Source organism: Oncorhynchus kisutch, unplaced genomic scaffold (genome assembly GCF_002021735.2).
Source record: "Oncorhynchus kisutch isolate 150728-3 unplaced genomic scaffold, Okis_V2 scaffold441, whole genome shotgun sequence".
Taxonomy (NCBI): domain Eukaryota; kingdom Metazoa; phylum Chordata; class Actinopteri; order Salmoniformes; family Salmonidae; genus Oncorhynchus; species Oncorhynchus kisutch.
In genome coordinates, this window is record NW_022262386.1 from 1 (window position 1) to 10,000 (window position 10,000).

Consider the following 10,000-nt stretch of genomic DNA (forward strand, 5'->3'; position numbering starts at 1 on the left):
GTATAGACATCAGTATCCATCGGAAATTTCAAAGTGTCCATAATGCACTCAGGTCGCCCCCGACAGAGAGAGGGCCGTAGTAGGGTGTTTCCATAGCGGGCATTAATATCAGAATGACCCTTAAATGCATTTAGGACCATATTTGAATTTTTGGTTACCAGATGCACGTTTCAATCACCAGGTGCACGGTTTCAATCACCAGGTGCACGGCTCTATTTCCTCCTCCAGCACTTGTCAAACAGTCCATAAAGCACCCAGGGACGGCCCTGAGTGAAAGAGGGCCGTAGTAGGGGTGCTCCTATAGCGGGCATTAAAATCAGAATGACCGTTAAATGCATTTATGACCATATTTGTGTTTTTTGGGTTACCAAGAATGGCCGTTTCAATCACCAGGTGCACGGCTCTATTTCCTCCTCCAGCACTTGTCAAACAGTCCATAAAGCTGTCTCTTATACACATCTAGATGTGTATAAGACCCAGGGACGGCCCTGAGTGAAAGAGGGCCGTAGTAGGGTGCTCCTATAGCGGGCATTAAAATCAGAATGACCGTTAAATGCATTTATGACCATATTTGTGTTTTTGGGTTACCGCTTGTATAGCAATCAGTATCCATCGTGAAATTTCAAAGTGTCCATAATGCACTCAGGTCGCCCCCGACAGAGAGAGGGCCGTAGTAGGGTGTTTCCATAGCGGGCATTAATATCAGAATGACCCTTAAATGCATTTAGGACCATATTTGAATTTTTGGGTTACCAGATGCACGTTTTCAATCACCAGGTGCACGGTTTCAATCACCAGGTGCACGGCTCTATTTCCTCCTCCAGCACTTGTCAAACAGTCCATAAAGCACCCAGGACGGCCCTGAGTGAAAGAGGGCCGTAGTAGGGTGCTCCTATAGCGGGCATTAAAATCAGAATGACCGTTAAATGCATTTATGACCATATTTGTGTTTTTGGGTTACCAGATGCACGGTTTCAATCACCAGGTGCACGGCTCTATTTCCTCCTCCAGCACTTGTCAAACAGTCCATAAAGCACCCAGGACGGCCCTGAGTGAAAGAGGGCCGTAGTAGGGTGCTCCTATAGCGGGCATTAAAATCAGAATGACCGTTAAATGCATTTATGACCATATTTGTGTTTTTGGGTTACCGCTTGTATAGCAATCAGTATCCATCGTGAAATTTCAAAGTGTCCATAATGCACTCAGGTCGCCCCCGACAGAGAGAGGGCCGTAGTAGGGTGTTTCCATAGCGGGCATTAATATCAGAATGACCCTTAAATGCATTTAGGACCATATTTGAATTTTTGGGTTACCAGATGCACGTTTTCAATCACCAGGTGCACGGTTTCAATCACCAGGTGCACGGCTCTATTTCCTCCTCCAGCACTTGTCAAACAGTCCATAAAGCACCCAGGACGGCCCTGAGTGAAAGAGGGCCGTAGTAGGGTGCTCCTATAGCGGGCATTAAAATCAGAATGACCGTTAAATGCATTTATGACCATATTTGTGTTTTTGGGTTACCAGATGCACGGTTTCAATCACCAGGTGCACGGCTCTATTTCCTCCTCCAGCACTTGTCAAACAGTCCATAAAGCACCCAGGACGGCCCTGAGTGAAAGAGGGCCGTAGTAGGGTGCTCCTATAGCGGGCATTAAAATCAGAATGACCGTTAAATGCATTTATGACCATATTTGTGTTTTTGGGTTACCGCTTGTATAGCAATCAGTATCCATCGTGAAATTTCAAAGTGTCCATAATGCACTCAGGTCGCCCCCGACAGAGAGAGGGCCGTAGTAGGGTGTTTCCATAGCGGGCATTAATATCAGAATGACCCTTAAATGCATTTAGGACCATATTTGAATTTTTGGGTTACCAGATGCACGTTTTCAATCACCAGGTGCACGGTTTCAATCACCAGGTGCACGGCTCTATTTCCTCCTCCAGCACTTGTCAAACAGTCCATAAAGCACCCAGGACGGCCCTGAGTGAAAGAGGGCCGTAGTAGGGTGCTCCTATAGCGGGCATTAAAATCAGAATGACCGTTAAATGCATTTATGACCATATTTGTGTTTTTGGGTTACCAGATGCACGGTTTCAATCACCAGGTGCACGGCTCTATTTCCTCCTCCAGCACTTGTCAAACAGTCCATAAAGCACCCAGGACGGCCCTGAGTGAAAGAGGGCCGTAGTAGGGTGCTCCTATAGCGGGCATTAAAATCAGAATGACCGTTAAATGCATTTATGACCATATTTGTGTTTTTGGGTTACCGCTTGTATAGCAATCAGTATCCATCGTGAAATTTCAAAGTGTCCATAATGCACTCAGGTCGCCCCCGACAGAGAGAGGGCCGTAGTAGGGTGTTTCCATAGCGGGCATTAATATCAGAATGACCCTTAAATGCATTTAGGACCATATTTGAATTTTTGGGTTACCAGATGCACGTTTTCAATCACCAGGTGCACGGTTTCAATCACCAGGTGCACGGCTCTATTTCCTCCTCCAGCACTTGTCAAACAGTCCATAAAGCACCCAGGACGGCCCTGAGTGAAAGAGGGCCGTAGTAGGGTGCTCCTATAGCGGGCATTAAAATCAGAATGACCGTTAAATGCATTTATGACCATATTTGTTGTTTTTGGGTTACCAGATTGCACGGTTTCAATCACCAGGTGCACGGCTCTATTTTCCTCCTCCAGCACTTGTCAAACAGTCCATAAAGCACCCACTGCACGGCCCTGAGTGAAAGAGGGCCGTGTAGGTGTCTCCTATATGCGGGCATTAAAATCAGAATGACCGTTAAATGCATTTATGACCATATTTGTGTTTTTGGGTTACCAGATGCACGGTTTCAATCACCAGGTGCACGGCTCTATTTCCTCCTCCAGCACTTGTCAAACAGTCCATAAAGCACCCAGGACGGCCCTGAGTGAAAGAGGGCCGTAGTAGGGTGCTCCTATAGCGGGCATTAAAATCAGAATGACCGTTAAATGCATTTATGACCATATTGTGTTTTTGGGTTACCGCTTGTATAGCAATCAGTATCCATCGTGAAATTTCAAAGTGTCCATAATGCACTCAGGTCGCCCCCGACAGAGAGAGGGCCGTAGTAGGGTGTTTCCATAGCGGGCATTAATATCAGAATGACCCTTAAATGCATTTAGGACCATATTGAATTTTTGGGTTACCAGATGCACGTTTTCAATCACCAGGTGCACGGTTTCAATCACCAGGTGCACGGCTCTATTTCCTCCTCCAGCACTTGTCAAACAGTCCATAAAGCACCCAGGACGGCCCTGAGTGAAAGAGGGCCGTAGTAGGGTGCTCCTATAGCGGGCATTAAAATCAGAATGACCGTTAAATGCATTTATGACCATATTTGTGTTTTTGGGTTACCAGATGCACGGTTTCAATCACCAGGTGCACGGCTCTATTTCCTCCTCCAGCACTTGTCAAACAGTCCATAAAGCACCCAGGACGGCCCTGAGTGAAAGAGGGCCGTAGTAGGGTGCTCCTATAGCGGGCATTAAAATCAGAATGACCGTTAAATGCATTTATGACCATATTTGTGTTTTTGGGTTACCGCTTGTATAGCAATCAGATCCATCGTGAAATTTCAAAGTGTCCATAATGCACTCAGGTCGCCCCCGACAGAGAGAGGGCCGTAGTAGGGTGTTTCCATAGCGGGCATTAATATCAGAATGACCCTTAAATGCATTTAGGACCATATTTGAATTTTTGGGTTACCAGATGCACGTTTTCAATCACCAGGTGCACGGTTTCAATCACCAGGTGCACGGCTCTATTTCCTCCTCCAGCACTTGTCAAACAGTCCATAAAGCACCCAGGACGGCCCTGAGTGAAAGAGGGCCGTAGTAGGGTGCTCCTATAGCGGGCATTAAAATCAGAATGACCGTTAAATGCATTTATGACCATATTTGTGTTTTTGGGTTACCAGATGCACGGTTTCAATCACCAGGTGCACGGCTCTATTTCCTCCTCCAGCACTTGTCAAACAGTCCATAAAGCACCCAGGACGGCCCTGAGTGAAAGAGGGCCGTAGTAGGGTGCTCCTATAGCGGGCATTAAAATCAGAATGACCGTTAAATGCATTTATGACCATATTTGTGTTTTTGGGTTACCAGATGCACGGTTTCAATCACCAGGTGCACGGCTCTATTTCCTCCTCCAGCACTTGTCAAACAGTCCATAAAGCACCAGGACGGCCCTGAGTGAAAGAGGGCCGTAGTAGGGTGCTCCTATAGCGGGCATTAAAATCAGAATGACCGTTAAATGCATTTATGACCATATTTGTGTTTTTGGGTTACCGCTTGTATAGCAATCAGTATCCATCGTGAAATTTCAAAGTGTCCATAATGCACTCAGGTCGCCCCCGACAGAGAGAGGGGCCGTAGTAGGGTGTTTCCATAGCGGGCATTAATATCAGAATGACCCTTAAATGCATTTAGGACCATATTTGAATTTTTGGGTTACCAGATGCACGTTTTCAATCACCAGGTGCACGGTTTCAATCACCAGGTGCACGGCTCTATTTCCTCCTCCAGCACTTGTCAAACAGTCCATAAAGCACCCAGGACGGCCCTGAGTGAAAGAGGGCCGTAGTAGGGGTGCTCCTATAGCGGGCATTAAAATCAGAATGACCGTTAAATGCATTTATGACCATATTTGTGTTTTTGGGTTACCAGATGCACGGTTTCAATCACCAGGTGCACGGCTCTATTTCCTCCTCCAGCACTTGTCAAACAGTCCATAAAGCACCCAGGACGGCCCTGAGTGAAAGAGGGCCGTAGTAGGGTGCTCCTATAGCGGGCATTAAAATCAGAATGACCGTTAAATGCATTTATGACCATATTTGTGTTTTTGGGTTACCAGATGCACGGTTTCAATCACCAGGTGCACGGCTCTATTTCCTCCTCCAGCACTTGTCAAACAGTCCATAAAGCACCCAGGACGGCCCTGAGTGAAAGAGGGCCGTAGTAGGGTGCTCCTATAGCGGGCATTAAAATCAGAATGACCGTTAAATGCATTTATGACCATATTTGTGTTTTTGGGTTACCGCTTGTATAGCAATCAGTATCCATCGTGAAATTTCAAAGTGTCCATAATGCACTCAGGTCGCCCCCGACAGAGAGAGGGCCGTAGTAGGGTGTTTCCATAGCGGGCATTAATATCAGAATGACCCTTAAATGCATTTAGGACCATATTTGAATTTTTGGGTTACCAGATGCACGTTTTCAATCACCAGGTGCACGGTTTCAATCACCAGGTGCACGGCTCTATTTCCTCCTCCAGCACTTGTCAAACAGTCCATAAAGCACCCAGGACGGCCCTGAGTGAAAGAGGGCCGTAGTAGGGTGCTCCTATAGCGGGCATTAAAATCAGAATGACCGTTAAATGCATTTATGACCATATTTGTGTTTTTGGGTTACCAGATGCACGGTTTCAATCACCAGGTGCACGGCTCTATTTCCTCCTCCAGCACTTGTCAAACAGTCCATAAAGCACCCAGGACGGCCCTGAGTGAAAGAGGGCCGTAGTAGGGTGCTCCTATAGCGGGCATTAAAATCAGAATGACCGTTAAATGCATTTATGACCATATTTGTGTTTTTGGGTTACCGCTTGTATAGCAATCAGTATCCATCGTGAAATTTCAAAGTGTCCATAATGCACTCAGGTCGCCCCCGACAGAGAGAGGGCCGTAGTAGGGTGTTTCCATAGCGGGCATTAATATCAGAATGACCCTTAAATGCATTTAGGACCATATTTGAATTTTTGGGTTACCAGATGCACGTTTTCAATCACCAGGTGCACGGTTTCAATCACCAGGTGCACGGCTCTATTTCCTCCTCCAGCACTTGTCAAACAGTCCATAAAGCACCCAGGACGGCCCTGAGTGAAAGAGGGCCGTAGTAGGGTGCTCCTATAGCGGGCATTAAAATCAGAATGACCGTTAAATGCATTTATGACCATATTTGTGTTTTTGGGTTACCAGATGCACGGTTTCAATCACCAGGTGCACGGCTCTATTTCCTCCTCCAGCACTTGTCAAACAGTCCATAAAGCACCCAGGACGGCCCTGAGTGAAAGAGGGCCGTAGTAGGGTGCTCCTATAGCGGGCATTAAAATCAGAATGACCGTTAAATGCATTTATGACCATATTTGTGTTTTTGGGTTACCGCTTGTATAGCAATCAGTATCCATCGTGAAATTTCAAAGTGTCCATAATGCACTCAGGTCGCCCCCGACAGAGAGAGGGCCGTAGTAGGGTGTTTCCATAGCGGGCATTAATATCAGAATGACCCTTAAATGCATTTAGGACCATATTTGAATTTTTGGGTTACCAGATGCACGTTTTCAATCACCAGGTGCACGGTTTCAATCACCAGGTGCACGGCTCTATTTCCTCCTCCAGCACTTGTCAAACAGTCCATAAAGCACCCAGGACGGCCCTGAGTGAAAGAGGGCCGTAGTAGGGTGCTCCTATAGCGGGCATTAAAATCAGAATGACCGTTAAATGCATTTATGACCATATTTGTGTTTTTGGGTTACCAGATGCACGGTTTCAATCACCAGGTGCACGGCTCTATTTCCTCCTCCAGCACTTGTCAAACAGTCCATAAAGCACCCAGGACGGCCCTGAGTGAAAGAGGGCCGTAGTAGGGTGCTCCTATAGCGGGCATTAAAATCAGAATGACCGTTAAATGCATTTATGACCATATTTGTGTTTTTGGGTTACCGCTTGTATAGCAATCAGTATCCATCGTGAAATTTCAAAGTGTCCATAATGCACTCAGGTCGCCCCCGACAGAGAGAGGGCCGTAGTAGGGTGTTTCCATAGCGGGCATTAATATCAGAATGACCCTTAAATGCATTTAGGACCATATTTGAATTTTTGGGTTACCAGATGCACGTTTTCAATCACCAGGTGCACGGTTTCAATCACCAGGTGCACGGCTCTATTTCCTCCTCCAGCACTTGTCAAACAGTCCATAAAGCACCCAGGACGGCCCTGAGTGAAAGAGGGCCGTAGTAGGGTGCTCCTATAGCGGGCATTAAAATCAGAATGACCGTTAAATGCATTTATGACCATATTTGTGTTTTTGGGTTACCAGATGCACGGTTTCAATCACCAGGTGCACGGCTCTATTTCCTCCTCCAGCACTTGTCAAACAGTCCATAAAGCACCCAGGACGGCCCTGAGTGAAAGAGGGCCGTAGTAGGGTGCTCCTATAGCGGGCATTAAAATCAGAATGACCGTTAAATGCATTTATGACCATATTTGTGTTTTTGGGTTACCGCTTGTATAGCAATCAGTATCCATCGTGAAATTTCAAAGTGTCCATAATGCACTCAGGTCGCCCCCGACAGAGAGAGGGCCGTAGTAGGGTGTTTCCATAGCGGGCATTAATATCAGAATGACCCTTAAATGCATTTAGGACCATATTTGAATTTTTGGGTTACCAGATGCACGTTTTCAATCACCAGGTGCACGGTTTCAATCACCAGGTGCACGGCTCTATTTCCTCCTCCAGCACTTGTCAAACAGTCCATAAAGCACCCAGGACGGCCCTGAGTGAAAGAGGGCCGTAGTAGGGTGCTCCTATAGCGGGCATTAAAATCAGAATGACCGTTAAATGCATTTATGACCATATTTGTGTTTTTGGGTTACCAGATGCACGGTTTCAATCACCAGGTGCACGGCTCTATTTCCTCCTCCAGCACTTGTCAAACAGTCCATAAAGCACCCAGGACGGCCCTGAGTGAAAGAGGGCCGTAGTAGGGTGCTCCTATAGCGGGCATTAAAATCAGAATGACCGTTAAATGCATTTATGACCATATTTGTGTTTTTGGGTTACCGCTTGTATAGCAATCAGTATCCATCGTGAAATTTCAAAGTGTCCATAATGCACTCAGGTCGCCCCCGACAGAGAGAGGGCCGTAGTAGGGTGTTTCCATAGCGGGCATTAATATCAGAATGACCCTTAAATGCATTTAGGACCATATTTGAATTTTTGGGTTACCAGATGCACGTTTTCAATCACCAGGTGCACGGTTTCAATCACCAGGTGCACGGCTCTATTTCCTCCTCCAGCACTTGTCAAACAGTCCATAAAGCACCCAGGACGGCCCTGAGTGAAAGAGGGCCGTAGTAGGGTGCTCCTATAGCGGGCATTAAAATCAGAATGACCGTTAAATGCATTTATGACCATATTTGTGTTTTTGGGTTACCAGATGCACGGTTTCAATCACCAGGTGCACGGCTCTATTTCCTCCTCCAGCACTTGTCAAACAGTCCATAAAGCACCCAGGACGGCCCTGAGTGAAAGAGGGCCGTAGTAGGGTGCTCCTATAGCGGGCATTAAAATCAGAATGACCGTTAAATGCATTTATGACCATATTTGTGTTTTTGGGTTACCAGATGCACGGTTTCAATCACCAGGTGCACGGCTCTATTTCCTCCTCCAGCACTTGTCAAACAGTCCATAAAGCACCCAGGACGGCCCTGAGTGAAAGAGGGCCGTAGTAGGGTGCTCCTATAGCGGGCATTAAAATCAGAATGACCGTTAAATGCATTTATGACCATATTTGTGTTTTTGGGTTACCGCTTGTATAGCAATCAGTATCCATCGTGAAATTTCAAAGTGTCCATAATGCACTCAGGTCGCCCCCGACAGAGAGAGGGCCGTAGTAGGGTGTTTCCATAGCGGGCATTAATATCAGAATGACCCTTAAATGCATTTAGGACCATATTTGAATTTTTGGGTTACCAGATGCACGTTTTCAATCACCAGGTGCACGGTTTCAATCACCAGGTGCACGGCTCTATTTCCTCCTCCAGCACTTGTCAAACAGTCCATAAAGCACCCAGGACGGCCCTGAGTGAAAGAGGGCCGTAGTAGGGTGCTCCTATAGCGGGCATTAAAATCAGAATGACCGTTAAATGCATTTATGACCATATTTGTGTTTTTGGGTTACCAGATGCACGGTTTCAATCACCAGGTGCACGGCTCTATTTCCTCCTCCAGCACTTGTCAAACAGTCCATAAAGCACCCAGGACGGCCCTGAGTGAAAGAGGGCCGTAGTAGGGTGCTCCTATAGCGGGCATTAAAATCAGAATGACCGTTAAATGCATTTATGACCATATTTGTGTTTTTGGGTTACCGCTTGTATAGCAATCAGTATCCATCGTGAAATTTCAAAGTGTCCATAATGCACTCAGGTCGCCCCCGACAGAGAGAGGGCCGTAGTAGGGTGTTTCCATAGCGGGCATTAATATCAGAATGACCCTTAAATGCATTTAGGACCATATTTGAATTTTTGGGTTACCAGATGCACGTTTTCAATCACCAGGTGCACGGTTTCAATCACCAGGTGCACGGCTCTATTTCCTCCTCCAGCACTTGTCAAACAGTCCATAAAGCACCCAGGACGGCCCTGAGTGAAAGAGGGCCGTAGTAGGGTGCTCCTATAGCGGGCATTAAAATCAGAATGACCGTTAAATGCATTTATGACCATATTTGTGTTTTTGGGTTACCGCTTGTATAGCAATCAGTATCCATCGTGAAATTTCAAAGTGTCCATAATGCACTCAGGTCGCCCCCGACAGAGAGAGGGCCGTAGTAGGGTGTTTCCATAGCGGGCATTAATATCAGAATGACCCTTAAATGCATTTAGGACCATATTTGAATTTTTGGGTTACCAGATGCACGTTTTCAATCACCAGGTGCACGGTTTCAATCACCAGGTGCACGGCTCTATTTCCTCCTCCAGCACTTGTCAAACAGTCCATAAAGCACCCAGGACGGCCCTGAGTGAAAGAGGGCCGTAGTAGGGTGCTCCTATAGCGGGCATTAAAATCAGAATGACCGTTAAATGCATTTATGACCATATTTGTGTTTTTGGGTTACCAGATGCACGGTTTCAATCACCAGGTGCACGGCTCTATTTCCTCCTCCAGCACTTGTCAAACAGTCCATAAAGCA